The sequence below is a fragment of the Triticum aestivum genome, chromosome 5D, assembly GCF_018294505.1.
Source record: "Triticum aestivum cultivar Chinese Spring chromosome 5D, IWGSC CS RefSeq v2.1, whole genome shotgun sequence".
In the NCBI taxonomy this organism is placed as follows: Eukaryota; Viridiplantae; Streptophyta; class Magnoliopsida; order Poales; family Poaceae; genus Triticum; species Triticum aestivum.
Genome location: NC_057808.1, coordinates 220657321 through 220676956, shown reverse-complemented (window position 1 = coordinate 220676956; position 19636 = coordinate 220657321).

Genomic DNA, 19636 nt, shown 5'->3' with positions numbered 1-19636 from the left:
GGATGGAGTATATGAGTGTTGATGGAACCGTAACAATGCTTCTAAGGGTGGTAGCACCCCAGACCCCTGTGATCGATGGATTTTGAGAAGACCCCCAAACCTAACCTATTTCATTCTAGCCTCTCCGAATCTCGAGGACGAGATTCATTTTAAGGGTGGTAGGTTTGTAACATCCCAAAATTCTAAATTTTGGAATGTTATAATAAATAGATAGATTTGATTGATTGTTTGATTGATTGTCTGAAAGTGAGTAAATTCAAAACTTTTTGAAAGTTAAATGAGAGGGAATAAAAGGACTTTCCCAAACTTTCATCTTTGCTTTCTGATCTCCATGAATTCAAATTCTTTTCATCACAAAACCCTGGAGAGAAGATGACATGACTTCTTCCATTTATTTAAATGAAAAGGGGTGTTGAAAATATTTGAATATCATTTGAAAATATATCCAATTCAGAAACTTCAAGCAACTCAATGATTTTCATGAGAAAAGATAAAATGACTTCTTCACAACATATGAAATATGAGTTGGAAGTTTAAAAGGACCAAATTTAAAATCCTTTTGAAATTATTTTCAATCTGGAGTTATTTGATTTTTATTCAAATTATTTTTCTCCAAAAATAAAATATATGGAAAATAGGGTTACATGATTCCCAACAATAGAAAATTGGAGATAAATAAATTTGACATCATTTTGGTATTTTTTAAAATGATTTTTACTGGATTTTAGTAAGGCAGTAGCACTCTTTGAATTATTTGAATTTTTCTCGATTTTATTTGACTTCACAAAAATGTCCACGTTGTAGAAAATCTTTTTCTGAAGATTTTGATATATTATATACCTATATAATATTTTATTTTAATTTTCCTTTGTTTTTACTGTGTTTGTTTGTGTTTTAAAAAAATTAAAAAAAATCTCTCTTCCGCCGACTGGGCCGGCCCAGCTCCAATCCGGCCAGGCCAAGGCCCAACGCAGCCGCGCCGCTCGTCCCCGAGCTCGGGACGGAGTCCGAGCCGCCACGCCGCCATGGGAGGCCGTGCCGCCTCCGGCCTCCTCCTGTCCCCTTCTCCAAGCCTCGCGCAGGCCCCTCCCCCTCATAAAGCCGCCGCCCGGGACCCCCCCTCTCCTTTTCGCATCTCCGCCGCGCTCGCCGGAAGCCGCCGCCGCCGGCGAGATCCGTTGCCCTGCCCCGCACTCTACCGCCGTCGCCGACCGCCGCCAGCGCCACCATCGACTCCGCCGCACCGCGCCGCCCCTCCCCGACTGCTCCGCTGCCCTCCTCGACCACCGGAGCCGCCTCCCCGCGCGCAGCCGACGCTGTCGCCGCCATCTTCCACGTCGCCGGCGATCGCCGTGGTAACCGCCGCCTCCCGTCCGTTGGATCTGGATCGAACGATCCAGATTTCGTTTTGTTTTTTAAAACATTTTTTTATTTGATGAACGTTCGTTAGTTAGGGTTTGCACCGAACGGTTTTTCGTTCATTAGCGTTCGTTAGCAAACGTTTGTTAGATAGCCTTTTCGTTTTATTTTATTTCTGCCAGGGACCCATCTGTGAATAATTTATTTACAGATTAGCCCCTAATCTTCAAACGTCTACAACTTTTTACTCGTTTATCCAAATCCAACGAAACCAACGCCCACTTCTTCGTTATGATCTCCTCTATCCAGTAATCCAACTCAAACATGTTTTTGAAATTTTAAAATTTGAATTAGATCAGATTTGAATTTGAATCTTCTTTTGATCGTAACTTGAGTTTCGTAACTCCGATTTAGTTGATTCTTTTTGCAAATTAAAGCTCTTGACTTAAACTTTCTTATAAGGCCAAATTCAAATAATTTTGGTACTGTTAGAAATTGTTTTATGTTGCAAGAGTTATTTTCTTGGTTTTGATGTTTTCCGAAGTATCTTCTTCGTTCTTTCTGATCTTTTGAGTGATTGCTTATGTGTGGTTACTATTGCTTGCTCACGATAGATTGAACGGAGTGTGACGAGTAGAACTATCAAGAGTTTGGAGTGCGAATCATCTTCATCAACATTGCAGGCAAGTTCACACTTTGATCATACCTCTTTACCACCCAGTTTTATTGCATTAGATCAATCCTCAAACAATTGCATGATTAAGATTTGATTAATATGTGAGTTTTGGGAAGTAGATGAGGTAGTACCTATTGCCCTGTTTATTATCAAACCTTTGGGAGTTACTTCTATGTTTGCTTATATTGCTATGCTATGCTCGTAGACGTGGATTGGGTTTGAGTGAATTTCCATGACAGATGTGAGATTGTTAATTAATGGTTCAACTTAAGGTGGCTACTTAAATAAACATCTGGGTGGATTGAGGCACCTGGAGAACCCAGTGTTGCCTGTATTTTTGGATATCCCGGAGTACCCGTGTGATCATCCTATGGACCGCCACCCAGACTCAAAGGGATCATAAGATTATTCATGCTAGAAACTTCCGTGTGCAGCCACAAGCCATTATGGGCTCTGGCATAGTTGAGTAAGTTGTGTGAGCTCTTGAAGAGGTGGACTAGTAGATGTAGGGGATTGTAGGTGTAACGGTCTGCCCGGAGTAGAGAGTAAATGCTTCTGAAAGACTGTGTCTCGATCATCCGTTTCTCAAACACCAAGTGGTGCGAGAAATCCAACGGAGCAGATCGAGTCTTGTGGGGAAAAGTGCGCAAACCTCTACAGAGTGTACAAACTAATCATGATTAGCCGTGTCCCCGGTTATGGACATCTTGAGTATCTAGTTCCTGGATTATCATGTGTATCTCATCATGTTACTTAATTTAAACTTGATCTGGGTTTAATCACGTTCTTAATTGGGATTGAGATGCTGTCAACCATCTCAATGTTTAACAACCACCATGATAGTTAAATAAAATTTATTCCTTTGCAGTAGGGAAAAATTGGCTTTTCGCAAAAAAACATTATAACCATAGAGCTTTTCCACCAGCCATATATGCATGTAGTGATAGCCTTTGTTCATCATTTCTCTATGGTGTGAATTTGCCAGCATATTCCATGTGCTGACCCGTTTTCGGGCTGCAACATCTCATGTTGCAGGATATCTTACGACGAGTAAGTGATACGTTAGGGTTACGATTTCTACACTCAACTTTGCCGTTGGTGTTGATGGGTATCCACAACCTTGTTACTTCCGCTATTTGGACTGAGGTAATAGTATTTACGTTACTTTATACATGTGATTTACCTCTGTTATAAATACTCGAGTACTGTGTGTGTCAGCATACCGATCCAGGGATGACACTTAAGAAAAGAGACTTGATCCATTCGGTTCGGGTCGCTACACCACCTAGGAGAGCGGTGGGCCTGGCCCTGGTCGGCGTCCGCGGATACTTAAAAATAACACGCTTAACGAGTTCTTGGTATATACACACTAACCAACTACGCGGGAACAGTTATGGGCACTCGACGTCGTGGTATCAGCCGAAGCCTTCGTGACGTCAGCGACTGAGCGGCGCGCGCCGGATTGGAACGTAAGCCTGCTCTTGTATTAAGGGGGCTAGTTCTGCTTCCGGCCGCCCTCGCAACGTGCAGGTGTGCAATGGGCGATGGGCCCAGACCCCTGCGCCATAGGATTTAGACCGGCGTGCTGACCTCTCTGTTGTGCCTAGGTAGGGCTGCGACGTGTTGATCTTCCGCGGCCGGGCATGACCCAGAAAAGTGTGTCCGGCCAAATGGGATCGAACGTGTTGGGTTATGTGGTGCACCCCTGCAGGGAAGTTTATCTATTCGAATAGTCGTGTCCCTCGGTAAAAGGACGACCCGGAGTTGTACCTTGACCTGATGACAACTAGAACCGGATACTTAATAAAACACACCCTTCGAAGTGCCAGATACAACCCGGTGATCGCTCTCTAACAAGGCGACAAGGAGGAGATCGCCGGGTAGGATTATGCTATGCGATGCTACTTGGTGAACTTACCATCTACTCTCTTCTACATGCTGCAAGATGGAGGTGGCCAGAAGCGTAGTCTTCGACAGGATTAGCTACACCCCTCTTATTCTGGCATTCTGCAGTTCAGTCCACCGATGTGGCCCTTTACACATATACCCATGCATATGTAGTGTAGCTCCTTGCTTGCGAGTACTTTGGATGAGTACTCACGATTGCTTTTCTCCCTCTTTTCCCTTTTTCCCTTCTACCTGGTTGTCGCAACCAGCTGCCGGAGCACAGGAGCCAGACGCCACCGTCGACGACGACTCCTACTACACCGGAGGTGCCTACTACTACGTGCAGCTCGCTGACGACAACCAGGAGTAGTTAGGAGGATCCCAGGCAGGAGGCCTGCGCCTCTTTCGATTTGTATCCCAGTTTGTGCTAGCCTTCTTAAGGCAATCTTGTTTAACTTATGTCTGTACTCAGATATTGTTGCTTCCGCTGACTCGTCTATGATCGAGCACTTGTATTCGAGCCCTCGAGGCCCCTGGCTTGTATTATGATGCTTGTATGACTTATTTATATTTTAGAGTTGTGTTGTGATATCTTTCCGTGAGTCCCTGATCTTGATCGTGCACGTTTGCGTGCATGATTAGTGTACGATTGAATCGAGGGCGTCACACTCATTACCCTACTTTTTGCTCCCAAACTTCCGGAGTATCCGTTCAACGTCATCACACACCGATCACTGACCTGCGTGAAAGTGAACAACTCACATATTGGATGTCACATATAAGGGTTACCTGAACCCAACATCACCGCTCTTTCTTGACCGTCTGTCTGAAACTTGAAGGAATTTCACCGTCGCCCTGTGTCACCCCTAGTCAAACATCCTTTTCCCGGATAGTCTCTTACATGTCCCATAGGTATAGCACTCCGCCTCCTTCTGTACTGGTCATCCGCACTTCGCCATGTGCACTGAACACCACAGAATATACAGCCATGTACTCCCTCAGCTTTTGACAATTTCAAACTCTCCACCACTTTCTCAGATTCTTCATGGTCAACTCTCATCCATATGACATGTCAAACTCCATAGATCTAGTCACCAACTTGAACCTGGTACTCGCCAACACTGCTTCAGCACCCCTGCACACTTTGTCTGACCCCATGTCCGACCACCAGTGCCTTGGCCTGTCACTGTGTCCCGTGCTTACCGCACGCCTCGTCGCTATCACCGCGTCGAGCCTCTGCTGTCCTGGTCGAGTCTCCCGGATAGCTAGCCCCTACTGCCTCAACCCCCACTGCAGAGAACCATCGATCATCACCGACCGATGCCGAGTATCACATCTCCATCAGACCACTGGTACCCAGTCTGAAACCACGTGTCTCTCGCTATCCCGTTGAAATAGGCTTCGACTCTCCATGCATTTACGCCGTAGCCCCCTCATCAGCACAGAGTGAAGTCATCCATCAGACTCCGGCTCCACCTTCAACATGACTCCATGTAGCTGCGCTATGCTACCCCGCGCCCCGTCGACTTCAAGCTCTCCCATGTGTACACTGCCTTGAATCAACCCCGCGCCATAGTCTTTGTCGAAGCCAAACAAGCCCTCAGGCCTGCGCCACGTGTTTCCACGCCCAGAAGTTCGGCAACCATCAACATCACGCTCCTATGTCGTCGCCACTGAAATCACCGCCGTCTTCTGTTTTGACCGACATCTATGTCGATCCGTCAGACAGTCTAGTCTGACCCAGCCGAAATTATCTGACTGCAACCATGCTCCACCTTGCGTCGTGTCCGCCCCGCACATCCTTGCATTGCTTGACGCCCTGTGGATGCATGATCCTTGTCACGGCATGCTCCAGACTCCTCCGAGTCTTATACGCATGTCGTCGTCCCTGATTCATGTTTAATTGCTCGTGTTGAACATCGCTCCTGCTGCCATAATGCCATCTCCGATCCATGTGCAAAGCAAAGAATCCCAAAAAATTAGTCCCTCGTAGCCTTGTGACCGTGTAGCAACTAGCTCAATATAAACAGTCAGCTCCACAATAAACAACACACGTGGCCACCTTTGCTATCTTCCTTGTTCTTTCCTTTTCTCAAAATCTTAATCCAGTATGCGCAGCTATTTTCATGTTCTGACACACTGCAAAGTCTCCCGGAACCAGACTTCTTTTTCTTTAAACAAATCTCGCATGCAGCAGCTCCCCTTACAGAACCAGGCCTCCACGCCTTGGCCTGCTCCCTTGAACCGCCCCTTTGCCAGCCCATCAGGCTGCTTGGACTGCCGCCCTCGGCCTTGCCCTAGCGCTCCTGCTGACCTCCCGTGTTGCCACCTCTGTTTCGATCGAGCGTTCGATCTCGTCGACGCCAACTGACGCTGTTCGCACGCCCCACGCGTTGCACGCTCCACCTCTAAATCAACATATCCAGCCTTCGAATCAAACCTTGCTCATGATACCACTTGTTAGAATAAATCTGAGGCCACCGTCGATCTACCGAGGACCAAGCAATCACACGAGATACGACACCAAGATTTGTTAACGAGGTTCATCGATATGGCTACATCTCCGGGGCCTGACTACGAGCGCTCTTCCCCATGATACCGCTACAATACCGCATCCCGGCCGCCCGGGCGCCGGCACACACCGCCGGCACCCTAGCGTGCATGTGCTATTATGTTGGCATAGGTTACATCGTGTGTCTACCCCCGCTATATATGAGAGGCCTAGGATACAAGTGTCCAAGTTGACACGACTCCTACCCTGTCTACACACAGTCTCAAACGAAGTCCAACTGTAACTTACCTTGTACAATAATATTCGACACAATTCTAACAACTCCCCTTCCAGCGAGATCCCATCTAGGTGCATGGCAGGGGGGCTCTCCGGCTAATGCGCCATGTCATGTGGTGTTGCGGTGTGTGCCTCGACGCCGGTCCCTTGGCCCCTTCCTGCACGCGCAGCCCAACCATGTTGGTGGTGCTACCGCTACTGGGCGGGCATGTGGACGTGCAGGTTGCGGTCAGGCCAGCCAGGGATTTCGAGTCTGCCTCCTGCCGTGAGTCTCCTTGTCTCGGGGGTTCCTCCCTTCCAAGCTACGGGGGCGGCTCCGGTGTGGCAGCATGTCGAGGCAATGGTGGTTGATCAACCCTCTTTGATCTACCCATCAGCGAGTTTCGGGCTTCTCCTTCAAAGGAAAACAAAAAATGACGTATATGACGCTCTTTGGACACCTTGATTGGAGAGGGGCCAGTCGTGTGCACCCGCAACATCAGCATAACAAAATTCACCGGGGTATCGCGAAGCTTTATTTTTTTTGACACCTTGGGACATGTCTGCATCAAGATTTTCAAGGGATCAACACATGCAGAGAATGTCATGGCGTGATTGGAGGACCTGCAAGTGGCGAAGGCGGGGTCTTGGATGCGATGAAGACTTTGCTTCACAGGCGGTTGTTCAGATTTGGCTTGCAAGTATGTTCCTTTCCAGACCGGGCACGAGTTCCAGTGAGCCTGGTGGTACGTGACTTGTAGTAGCAGCATCCGCAAGTGGGGGCTGCAGCATTGGACGACTTCTTTGTTGGTGGTGCTCCTTTGAGTACCGAGTCGTGATTTTCAGGGTGAAAACCCAAGGTCTGGCCTATATTGGTTGTGCCTGGCAGCGTCCTTGTTGAAGGCATTGTTTTTAGAGAAAAATTGAAGGCATTGTTTTGGGAACGCGATCTTTCTCCAGGGTGAGAACCTACGATCTTTGATCGGGCAACCACAACGCTTGTGCATTGTTTCCTTTCTGTAGGCGTTGCTTTTGGAGAACCTTCTTTGTAGTCCGGGTGTTGTCTTTGGTGGTGGTTAGAGTGCTGCTACTATAGGTGATTGATCACCATGGCAGGGTCTTTTTTTTCTCTTATTTATTTCTCTTTTTATTTTCTTGTGCATCCTAGATGTTTTTAGACATCTTGTTGATGTAGAGGCTGGGTATAATTGTATCAACTTGATATTAATATTTTCCCTTTCCAAAAAAAATAAACATGACATTCACAGTATGCAACTTATACTGATACATAAACATGTGAGCACACATATAGCATAGAGTTGAAATATCTATGAAAATAACATATGCGGCTAGCATATGAACGAGCAAATAGAGGATGAACAAATCATAACCTTCGGTAGGCCAGGCTAAGGCCACAACGGCTTTGGCCTCAGCCTTCTTCTTGGCGTTGTCGTTGCTGGTCATGAAGTCGATGTAGGGAAGTAGTCGAAGCAGACGACATAGATGGGAACGGATCGGGAGTAGCTGCGCCGACACGCTTCCTAAAAACCTTATTGCCCTTCTCCCGGTGCAAGCTCTCGAATGGCGGGGTTTCGGAGGTGTGCTCTCTTGGCCAGTCGTGCACACGATCGTCGGGATGAGATCGCCGGAGAAAGCACAGTGACTGACAAAAATAAAGCGCATAGATATGAGCTCAACTCGGCTCATTCACGAAACATGATGTGCGTGACTCATGGCGAGGCGGACGAAGAAGGAGGAGCATACATGTACAACTCATCTTCTCAAGCTTCCAATAGCACGCGCTAGAGTAGCCTTTATAAAGGGGTCCAACTTTTTCTCCACTAGCAGTATGGTGCTAAACTTTCCACCACATGACATACACCTACGTGTGATTTAGAGATTAATAAAAAAATATTGTCTTATATGAGCCAAAACTCATCTATAATTCGGCACTCGTTGTTGTGACTGTGATAGATTATGACACTGCACTGCCCGCTTAATCCCAACCTGTTTCCACGGCATTGGTTAATTGTTTTTCTTTGGTTATTAATTCCAGGACAGTGGACTCTTTGGATGGATTTACTATTTCTGCTTGTTTAATTGTCTTGTGCTTTCCTCGTTTAGACAGCAATAGGCAACTTGTGTCACTGTCAAATGTGCCAAACTGCCAGTGGAGATACTGAATACACAACCGGTGCAGCTCGATCCACCAGAACAGAAGCAGTACTACAGAGTGCACCACACGTTTCGATCATTTTCGTCTGACCACCGCATGCTCAGAATACAACTAGTAGGTGAGTCGAATTCGGACTCCGGTAGCTTTGGTGCTAAACAATAACGACGGCGCCGTCGTCGGGTGCCCATTGCCGAATTGGCGGCTCTTTTGCTATGCTTTCCGAGACAACGGATTTTTCTCCATTCTTATTTCATCCGGTTCGGTGTATAGGGCGTGCACGTGTTCCTGCATCCTCAATTTTACTAGTAACAAAAGTGTAGGTTACTAGTGTAAAGCCCGCATTTTTAGTGTGCTAATTTTAAAAAATCATATTTTTTATGTATAGTTTGCAACATTTTCTCAGAAAAAACATTTAAGTGTTGTTGAAATGCATAAAAAAATTGAATGATAAACTTTGGTATTCCCTCCTTCTCAAAATATAAGACTTACTCGACTTTCACTTGTCTTCATCGCACGACTTCACTATAATTTTCATTCATCGAATATCTACCTATTTAGTATAACGACATATGAAATAAAATGGTTTTGCAAGACAAATACAATGATATCATTTATGCATGTCCAAACCATTACTTGGGTATATTTTTAATAGTCGAAAGTCGTGCAACAAAAACCATCCAAAGTCAAACACGCCTTACATTTTAGGAAGGAGGCAATATGTTAGTTTTCTAGCACAGTTATTGCAATCTCAATGACACATCTTCTGGGATGTTACAAATTAAATTTTGTGGGACATTTTTTTAGCACAGTACAAATGCAGATTTTAAATTTTGTCGACATGTTAGTGCCTTTTTGGCCTTGCGTGACTACTGGTAAGTGCGATTGCAACTTCCGAATGGTTGGTCAGCAATGTGTTGATTGAAAACCGCTTCATGTCATGGTGAAAACTCTTGTCCTGCCCTTTATTGGTTGGGCTCGGCAACGAACTTGTGTCGTTGCCTTGTTAACGATGTTGTTTACTTCTTGTTGTGTTAGTCTTTATTGGATGATCCTGTCAATCAAGATGAAAAATCTTTGTACAAGCCATCTCGAGCAAAACATGGTGATGATGGTGCAAGGATGTTTATCCCTTGTTGAAAGTGTTTCTATGGAAGAAGTCGACTTAGTCCTAGGTGTTAATTTCATATTTTATAGTTATCCAGTTTGGTTACTTTTGTTCTGTACATTGCTTGGTAATTCATGAGAATTGTTGTGTGCATCCTAATGATGCACAGCCGGTGTGTAAAATTCTTTTTTTGAAAATAAAAACGGAGGGAACTCAAAAGGTTTAATAGTGTGGCTTGGGATGTGATGGCTGTAAAACTATCATAAATGGGGTTTTGAACCGCTAAAGATAGTATATTTTGCACCGATGTGGGCTTTTGATGTTAGTTTTGGTGTCAATATGGTTTAGCTTGCTATTTTTTTAGTTTTGATTAGACTAAATACATGAAAACAAATCAAAACTTGTAATTTTATTTGTATTGGAACTAAAATATATGTATATGCCTGGACTAGTTGTTAACAGATTGAAAGTGCAATCCTAATCCCGATCTCATATGCACCTGCTATAAATTGTAATATATGAATAACAAACAAAATCAGAACATTCTGAATTTTTTTGACAACATAGGTTGATTAGTTTTTGACCTGCATGTAAATTGTGGCGATGAAATGACATTCATGGATGTGTGAGAGAGAAATCAGTGCTCCAAAATATTTTTGGAGCATTGTTTGTTATTCAGACCTCCACAAATGTCATTCCATTACAAAATTTTACACACAGGTAAACACTCACCAATATTTATCAAAAAATATTGAAATTATTATTTTATTTATCTTTAATTCTACATCTGAGTGCACATGCACCGGAGAGCAAAAACTCGGCCCAAATAGCAAACTGTTAGGCCTCTCCAACTCAATCACTAGTTGTACATAGAGGTGCTAGCCGGGGAAAATACCCCCCGGAACATGTGGGTAGAAGAACTTGATATGAGAAAAGAAACAATTCAAAAAAAAGTCAAAACATTTTGATTTTTTTGGAACAAATTTGACCTACTAGCATCAGAAATCTAGCAAAAAATAAACAAATTTTCAAGAAAAAAAGAGTTAATAGTAAGAGCATCTACAACCGGATCCCTCAAACGTCCCATCGAAAAGCCCGGTCACTATCTGGCACTCTCCGGATAGGAGAGAGAAAAAAAGTAACCCAAACGGACCCTCACCCCCTTTGTCCCCATATGACCGGGTTGTCCGCAAATCCCCATATCCACACCAAATATAGAGAGTATACGGGGATGTCCGGGCATTCGGGCAGCCCTCCACGTAGGATGCGGCCCATTCCGGACCATCTTTTCTCCTTTTTATTATTTATTTTCTCTTTCTCTCTCCATCCCAGCAATCATATGCATTTAACCGGACAAATTGAGGAGGATGTAGAGGACATGGTTGTATGCATGCACAAAATAGAGGCTCAAAACAGACGCGTCCGGGTCACTGACCGGATACGTTTGGAGACCGAAATTAGCCAATCCTCGTTGTAGATGCTCTAACTCTACCATAGTGCTAATTTTGTTTTTTTCGTCCACAATACCATGAAAGTCATTTCCTTGCAAAAAAAATTACACGGGTGTAACGAACGATCAAGTTTGTTTAAAAAAAATCATGATTTTCTGACCCTTTTTTTTCAATTGCTATTTATTAAGAAAAATAACAGGTTCACCTACCTCATGTTCCAAAGGTTCCCCTCCTGCTAGTAGGACCTTTCTTTGTTCCGAGCTAGCATGACTGGACACAAGAGGAAAGAAGCTCTCGATCAACCAACCGGCATACAAATACGTACACATCACCTTTCTTTGAATTTTTTTGACAACATGGGTTGATTAGTTTTTGACCTGCATGTAAATTGTGGCGATGAAATGGCATTCACGGATGTGTGAGAAAGAAAATCAATGCTCCAAAATATTTTTCGAGCATCGTTTCTTTTTCAGACCCCCACAAATGTCCTTCCATTACAAAATTTTACTCACAAGTAAACATCGTTGATATTTATCACAAAAATTGGAATTATTATTTATCCTTTTTTGCGAGAAATTATTTTATTTATCTTTAATTCTTCATCTGAGTGCACATGCACCTGAGAGCAGAAACTCCATGGCCCAAATAGACAACTCTTAGGCCTCTCCAACTTAATCGCTAGTTGTACATAGAGGTGCTAGCCGGGGGAAATGCCCCCGGAACCTGCGGGTAGAACTTGATATGGAAAAAGATCAGGAAAAAGTCAAAATATTTTGATTTTGTGGAACAAATTTGACCTGCTGGCACACTCGTATAAAATTTCGTCAGTGAGGGTTTTCCATCAGAAATCTGGCAAAAAAAAACAAAAATTTCAGGGAAAAAAGAGTGAATAGTAAGAGCATCTACAACCAGACCCCTCAAACGTCCCATCGGACAGCCCGGTCACTGTGCGGGCAGGAGAGAAGAAAAAAAAGCACCCAACTGGAACCTCCCCCCCCCCCCCCCCCGCGGTCCCCCTTGTCCCCGTATGACCAGATTGTCCACAAATCCCAATATCCACACCAAATAGGGGATGTCCAGGCATCCGGGCAGCCCTCCACGTAGGATGCGGCCCACTCCTACGTATTCTTTCTTTCTCCATCCAAATGACTTTCTTTTTCTATTCTTTCTTTTTTATTCTTTCTTTCTCCATCCTCACAAATCCCATGCATTTAACTTAAGAAGGATGTAGGGGACATGGTTGGATGCATGCACAAATAGAGGCTTAAAACAAACGTGCCCGACCACTGACCAGACACGCCCACGAACTTTTGGGGATCAAAATTAGCCAATCCTGGTTGCAGATGCTCTAACTCCGCTATAGTGCTGATTTTGTTTTTTTCACCCACAGTACCATGAAAGTCATTTCCTTGAAAAAGCTTTTAAATGAGTGTAATGAATGAACAAGTTTGTTTTCGAAAAGTTTCATGACCCCTTTTTTTTGCGGGATAATTAGATTTATGCCCCTAGTTGTGTCCCACTCGTCTGTTTTACCCCTAATTTCCAAAAGTCACCGGTTCTGTCCAAGTCACTTTGCTCCTCTTATGCTTTTGCCCTTTGACCGTTTGACCTTCAGTTTGAAAACTTCATAACTAATTCATACTAAATCAGAAAAATGCAAATAAGATACCAAAATGTTCAGAAAAACATCACCTATATGCCAGTGTCATTTGCATTCATGAAAAAAGTGTTGGAAAATGCACATCCGAGTTTTACCTCTTTTGATACCACCATGAATAGTAAAATCTAAAAAAATTCAAAAAAATTCAAAAAAATAGGAGGGCAAAGAACGACAAATGTTCTAAGTGCTTGCCAAGTTCCATCAGGGAATGACATTCATGGAAGTCGTGGCAAAAAAATAATCTATTTTGGAGTGCTGGTTGTTTTTTTGCTGCGGCACCCACGAATGTTCTTCCCTGATGAAACTTGGCAGGCACTTAGAACATTTGTCGTTCTTTACCCTCCTTTTTTATTTTTTTTTATTTTTTAGATTTTACTATTCATGGTGGTATCAAAAGAGCTAAAACTTGGATGTGCATTTTCTAACACTTTTTTCATGAATGCAAATGACACTGGTATATAGGTGATATTTTTCCGAACATTTTGGTATCTTATTTGCATTTTTCTGATTTAGTATGAATTAGTTATGAATTTTTCAAACTGACGATCAAACGGTCAAAGGGCAAAAGCATAAGAAGAGCAAAGTGACTTGGACAGAACCGATGACTTTTGAAAATTAGGGGTAAAACATACGAGTGAGACACAACTAGGGGCATAAATCTAATTATCCCTTTTTTTGCAATTGCTATTTATTAATAAAAAACAGGTTCACCTACCTCATGTTCCAAAGGTTCCCCTCCTACTAGTAGGACCTTTCTTTGTTCCGAGCTACCATGAGTGGACACAAGAGGAAAGAAGCTCGATCGACCAACCGGCATACAAATACGTACACATGAGTTTCTTTGGATTCGTTATGTAGAAAAGGCTTGCTTTGGACATGTTCCGGAACAAACATATGTTTCGTATTGACGTGATGCGCCCGTCGTGTGTTTCTCTGGTGCCATCGGTCACTCTACTCGTCATGTGGGGGTAGCTATTAGCTAATATAATATGAACTGTGGTAGTTTGCGTAGGCGATGACAAATGACCGATGTGTGAGTTGTGGGTGACGCAGCAGGTGACAGAGGACAAGCTCCTAAACAAAGAGCAGCTCCATCGATCACCTCCCAACTTTTGAAATTTGAGCCACAAACTCTACATGAGTGGCCCTAACGAACGTGATGGAACAAGGAAACGTGTTCCGTAGGATTATCGGTACAAGGAGGTTTGAAACATGGCAAGAGAAAGGCGGCGCTGCGAAGAAGGAAGGGAAAACAAATGCAGGTTCAGACGTCGATCGAGGAGCACGCCGCTTTTAGTACTATCACATCTTGATATTTCCCTCCAAAAAAAAAACATCTTGATATTGGGAGTCGTTTTTTTTGGCCAGCACGTTTAAAAGGCCTTCCATTTGCTAGCTTGCCCAACTGAAATTCGGAGTGTTCTTCGGTTGGAGAAGAGTAAATGATACGTACGTACATACGCATTGCCCAATGTCAAAGAGACACGTAGGGCAAGGGAGACCACTGGACCTGCATCTCGCGTATATATAAAAATAAAAGAAGATGGCAAGACATGTCCCCGGGAAAAGCATATAGCATAGCATAGGTACGATTGTTGAATTTCGTCCGACCGCCAGATCTCAGATTCGGTGGCTTTGCGTCAATAAATTAGTCGCGACGTCGCGCGCGCAACCGTGATTTCATTTTGCTTGGCATGCAATGCATGTTGTCTGTGTCATTTCGGTTGCGCAGATGAGTTAGGCGGCGCCGCCGCACCGAGGCAAAACACACGGGCACATTTTGCAGGCCATGGAATGGGTAGAGAATGATTTTGTGCATTGATGATTGATTGATCGTGCATTAGGCACATATATATAGGTACAAGGGGTGTAACCGGTGGGTGTCTTGTCTTTCAAGATACAAGTAAATACAGAGGGAGAGAGACACTACAGGTGCGGCATACAAAACCCAGACCTACGTACATGTACACATGTTCAACCCCCCCCCCCCCCCCCGCCCCGCAGTCGAAGCGTCGCCGGTGACGCAGAGACTGGACCGAAAGCCCTCAAATGTCGAGGTGGGTAGTCCCTTCGTCATGACATCGGCGAACTGCTGATCGGTGGGCACATGGAGAACTCGAACACGACCAAGTGCGACGTGCTCCCTGGCGAAGTGAATGTCGAGCTCAATATGCTTCGTCCGTCGGTGATGGACAGGGTTGGCGGCAAGATACACCGCGGAGACGTTGTCGCAGTAAACAAGCGTCGCCTTAGAAACCTCGCATAGCAACTCCTGAAGTAGCTGTCGTAGCCAAGAGCACTCCGCAACGGCGTTGGCCACGGCCCTGTACTCGGCCTCGGCACTCGATCGTGAGACCGTGGGTTGTCGTTTAGACGACCACGAAATCAGAGAGGGCCCGAGGTAGACGCAGTAGCCGGAAGTGGAGCGTCGAGTGTCGGGACACCCAGCCCAGTCGGCGTCGGAGTAGGCGACAAGGCTGGTGTCAGGTGATGCCGTCAGGGTGAGACCCATAGCTGTGGTGTCACGTATGTACCGAAGGATACGTTTCACCAGGGCCCAATGAGTATCACGAGGAGCATGCATATGAAGGTACACCTGCTGGACAGCATACTGAATGTCCGGACGCGTCAGTGTGAGGTACTGAAGCGCACCGACGATGGAGCGGTAGTAGGGAGCGTCGAACGCCGGAGATCCCTCGACGGCGGACACCTTAGCCTTCGTGTCGACAGGCGTAGGAGCAGGCTTGCAGTTAAGCATGCCCGCGCGCTCCAGAAGCTCGTAGGCGTACTTCTGCTGATGCAAGAAGAAGCCAGTAGCCCGGCGCACAACCTCGATGCCGAGGAAGTAGTGGAGAGCCCCCAAATCCTTGAGGGCGAACTCAGTGCCGAGGCGAGTTGTGATCTGCTGAAGGAGCACTGGCGAGGAAGCAGCCAGGATGATGTCGTCGACATACAGGAGGAGGTACGCGGTGGCGGGACCCTGGTGATAAACAAACAGGGAGGCATCGGACCGTGTGGACCGGAACCCCTGCTGCTGAAGGAAGGCCGCGATCCGCTGGTACCAGGCCCGAGGCGCCTGCTTCAACCCGTAGAGAGAACGAGAAAGCAAGCACACGTGGTCCGGATAGTCGGTGTCGACGAAACCAGTAGGCTGCTGACAAAACACCTGCTCGTCGAGATGGCCATGCAAAAAAGCATTAGACACATCGAGCTGGTGAACTGGCCAGGCGCGAGAAACAGCAAGCTGGAGGACAGCGTGAATCGTGCCCGGTTTGACAACCGGGGCGAAGGTGTCGGTGAAGTCCACGCCGGCACGCTGGCGAAAGCCGCGCACCACCCAACGCGCCTTGTAGCGCTCGAGAGAGCCGTCGGGGCGAGTCTTGTGGCGGAAGACCCACTTGCCAGTGATCACATTGGCACGGGGAGGCCGCGGGACAAGCTGGCACGTACGGTTGCGCTGCAGGGCGTCAAACTCCTCACGCATCGCAGCAAGCCAGTTCGGATCCCGAAGAGCTGCGCGAGCGGAGGTGGGGAGTGGAGACGGTGCCGAGGTAGATGCAGCACACGCGTACTCGTCATACGTGTAGCGCGTGCTAGGACGAAGTGTCCCAGTCCGAGCCCGAGTGACCACACCGGTGAGGGGTGCAGCCGCGACGACGGGGGCGGCCGAGGGGGCCGCGTCGGGGGCCGCCGAGGGGGCCGCGGTGGGGGTCGCGGCGATGGGGGCCGCCGATGCGGGGAGCGCAGGCAGAGTCGAGCCCGGTGCGCGGCTGGTCGGTTCGCCAGAGGAGGAGGCAGGGGCGAACCGTGCCGCGGGAGACGCCGAGGGTGACGGTACCTGCTGAAACGGGAACACCAGCTCATCAAAGTACACATGCCGCGAAGTAAAAACGCGGTGGGACACTGGATCATAGCACCGGTAACCTTTGGTGTTGGGAGGATAACCAAGGAAGATGCATGGAAGCGACCGGGGAGCGAGTTTGTGAGGAGCAGCGGACGCGGTGATAGGATAACAGAGACACCCAAAAATGCGAAGACCATCATAAGATGGAACCGCACCGAAAGGAGCTGGTGAGGAGTGTAGTTCCAACGCGAACAACACGGGCGAATGTTAATGAGAAGGCTGGCGGTCGCGAGCGCGTCCGGCCAGAACTGAGGAGGCACGTAGGAGTGGAAGAGCAACGTGCGGACACAGTCATTAAGGGTGCGAATGACGCGCTCGGCGCGACCATTCTGTTGTGACGTGTATGGACAAGTGAGGCAAAAAATGGTGCCGTGCGACGCAAGAAGATTGCGGACGGCGACGTTGTCAAACTCCTTGCCGTTGTCAGTTTGCAAGGCGAGAATGGGACGACCGAACTGTGTGGTGACATATGAATAAAAGGCGGTGAGCGTGGCAAGAGCGTCGGACTTGCGATGAAGAGGAAATGTCCACACATAATGGGTAAAATCATTCAATATCACCAAATAGTATAGATAGCCCGTGTTGCTCTCAACCGGGGACGTCCAAACATCACTATGCAATAACTGAAATGGAAAAGTGGAAATGTTTGTAGACTCGCTAAAGGGGAGACGAACGTGCTTGCCAAGATGGCAAGCCTCACAAGTGTGGTTGTCAACCTTATTACATGAGAAAGAAAAACTCTGAAGAATCTGACGCATAACGGTGGAGTTGGGGTGACCGAGACGGGCGTGCCAAAGATCGACACTAGCGGCGAAGGCGGCGGGACGACGGGTGGTGGTGGCGCCGGAGGGATGCACCGGGTAAAGCTCGTCCGGGCTGTCACATCGATGGAGTACCATCCGTGTACGGGCGTCCTTCACAGAAAAGCTGACATCGTCAAATTCAACAGTTATAGGATTCTCACGAGTAAGACGACGAACAGAAACTAGATTAGTGACTAAGTTGGGAGACACAAGAACATTAGACATGTTAACGGGAGTAGAAGTAGAAGGAAACGACATATGACCGACATGTGTAATGGGTAGAGAGGAACCGTTACCAACGGTGATGCGAGTGGGAATATGAACAGGAGTGGCAGATGTGAGGTTACCGGGATGAGCAGTCATGTGAGCGGTGGCGCCCGAGTCCATGTACCAGTCACCACCGCCACCGTAGGAACTCGTCGACGGAGCGGAGTGCAGGGCGGCGAGAAGGGCCGGGTCCCACCGTGGCAGTAAAACCCTCCGTAGGCCGGCGCGGGGGCGGCGCCGTAGGCGGGCGCGGGCTGAGGTGCGGCACCGTAGCCGCTGTAGGGAGCGGCGTTCTGCGCGGCGAAGAGGGCCTGATGGCTCGCTGGACGAGGCCCGAGGATGCCCGGAGCGGGAGCCCGAGGGACCGGCATCGAGTACGCGTGGACAACGTCGGTCGACGGGTTGGTGCCGTATGTCCACGGAGGGTTGCTGCGTTGCTGACGAGCCCCCTGCTTGCGGCGGCGCCCGCCACCTGGCTGCTGGGGGCAGCGGGAGGGGCGGGGGGCGCGGGCGGCAGGGGAAGTACCCCGGAGGCGCGGGGGGCGGCGGCTGCTGGCGCGGCGTTGGTGGGGCGGCCGGTGGTGGGGCGCCACGGGAGGTGCCGGCAGCGAGGGCGTGATGCTGCACGCGCTTCTTGACCCCCTTCATCCGGCGCTCCTCCAACCGCAAGTACGCCACAAACTTGGGGAAGGAGGGCTCCGGCATCAAGGTAAAGTTGGAGGCGGCGTTGCCGAAGTCCTCGTTGAGGCCGGCGGTGAGCGTGCTCAGGAGGAGGTCGTCATCAACCTTGGCGACAATGTCGCGGAGCTCATCCGCCAACGTCTTCAGGCGGCGGCAGTAGTTATCAATGGACTGTTCATCCTGGTGACAGTCAAAAAATTCCTGCTGCAAAAAAACGCGGCGCTGAAGCTTGTTGCCGGTGAAGAGGCCGTTCAGCTTAACCCACAAGGTGCGGGCGTCGTCGCCGGCGCTCACGACCGTGTGGAACAGGTCCTTGGAGATGGTGGTGAAGAACATGGTGGTGTCGATCGCGGTCCACTCAATGTCATCCACCATGGCGCGGGAGTCAACAGTGCCATCCACATGATCCATGAGGTTGTTCTCGCGGAAGAGCAGCGTGAAGTACGTCTTCCACGCGAAGTACGTGGAGTTGGAGGCGTCGAGGACGACGGGAACGCGTGCATGGACGTTGATGTCGCGGATTTCCGCAGGGTCGACGGCGAAGGGGTTGGAGTAGGTGGAGGCGTTGGACGACATGGCGGCGAGGAGGGGGTGAAGGGGGCGGCGCGGCAGGAGGGCGGCGCGGCGGGGTGGATCGGGCGGCGTGGCGGAAGGGCGCGCGGGGTGGAGAGGACGGCGCGGCGGGAGGGCGGCGCGGCGGGGAGGTGGGTAGCGGCGGCGGCGGCGGCAGAGTGCGGCGGCGGCGACGGCGGCCCGAGGCGGCGGCTGCGGCTAGGGCTAGGGTTAGCGGAAGCGGGAAGATCGACTTGTGATAGATACCATGTAGAGAATGATTTTGTGCATCGATGATTGATTGATCGTGCACTAGGCACATATATATAGGTACAAGGGATACGACCG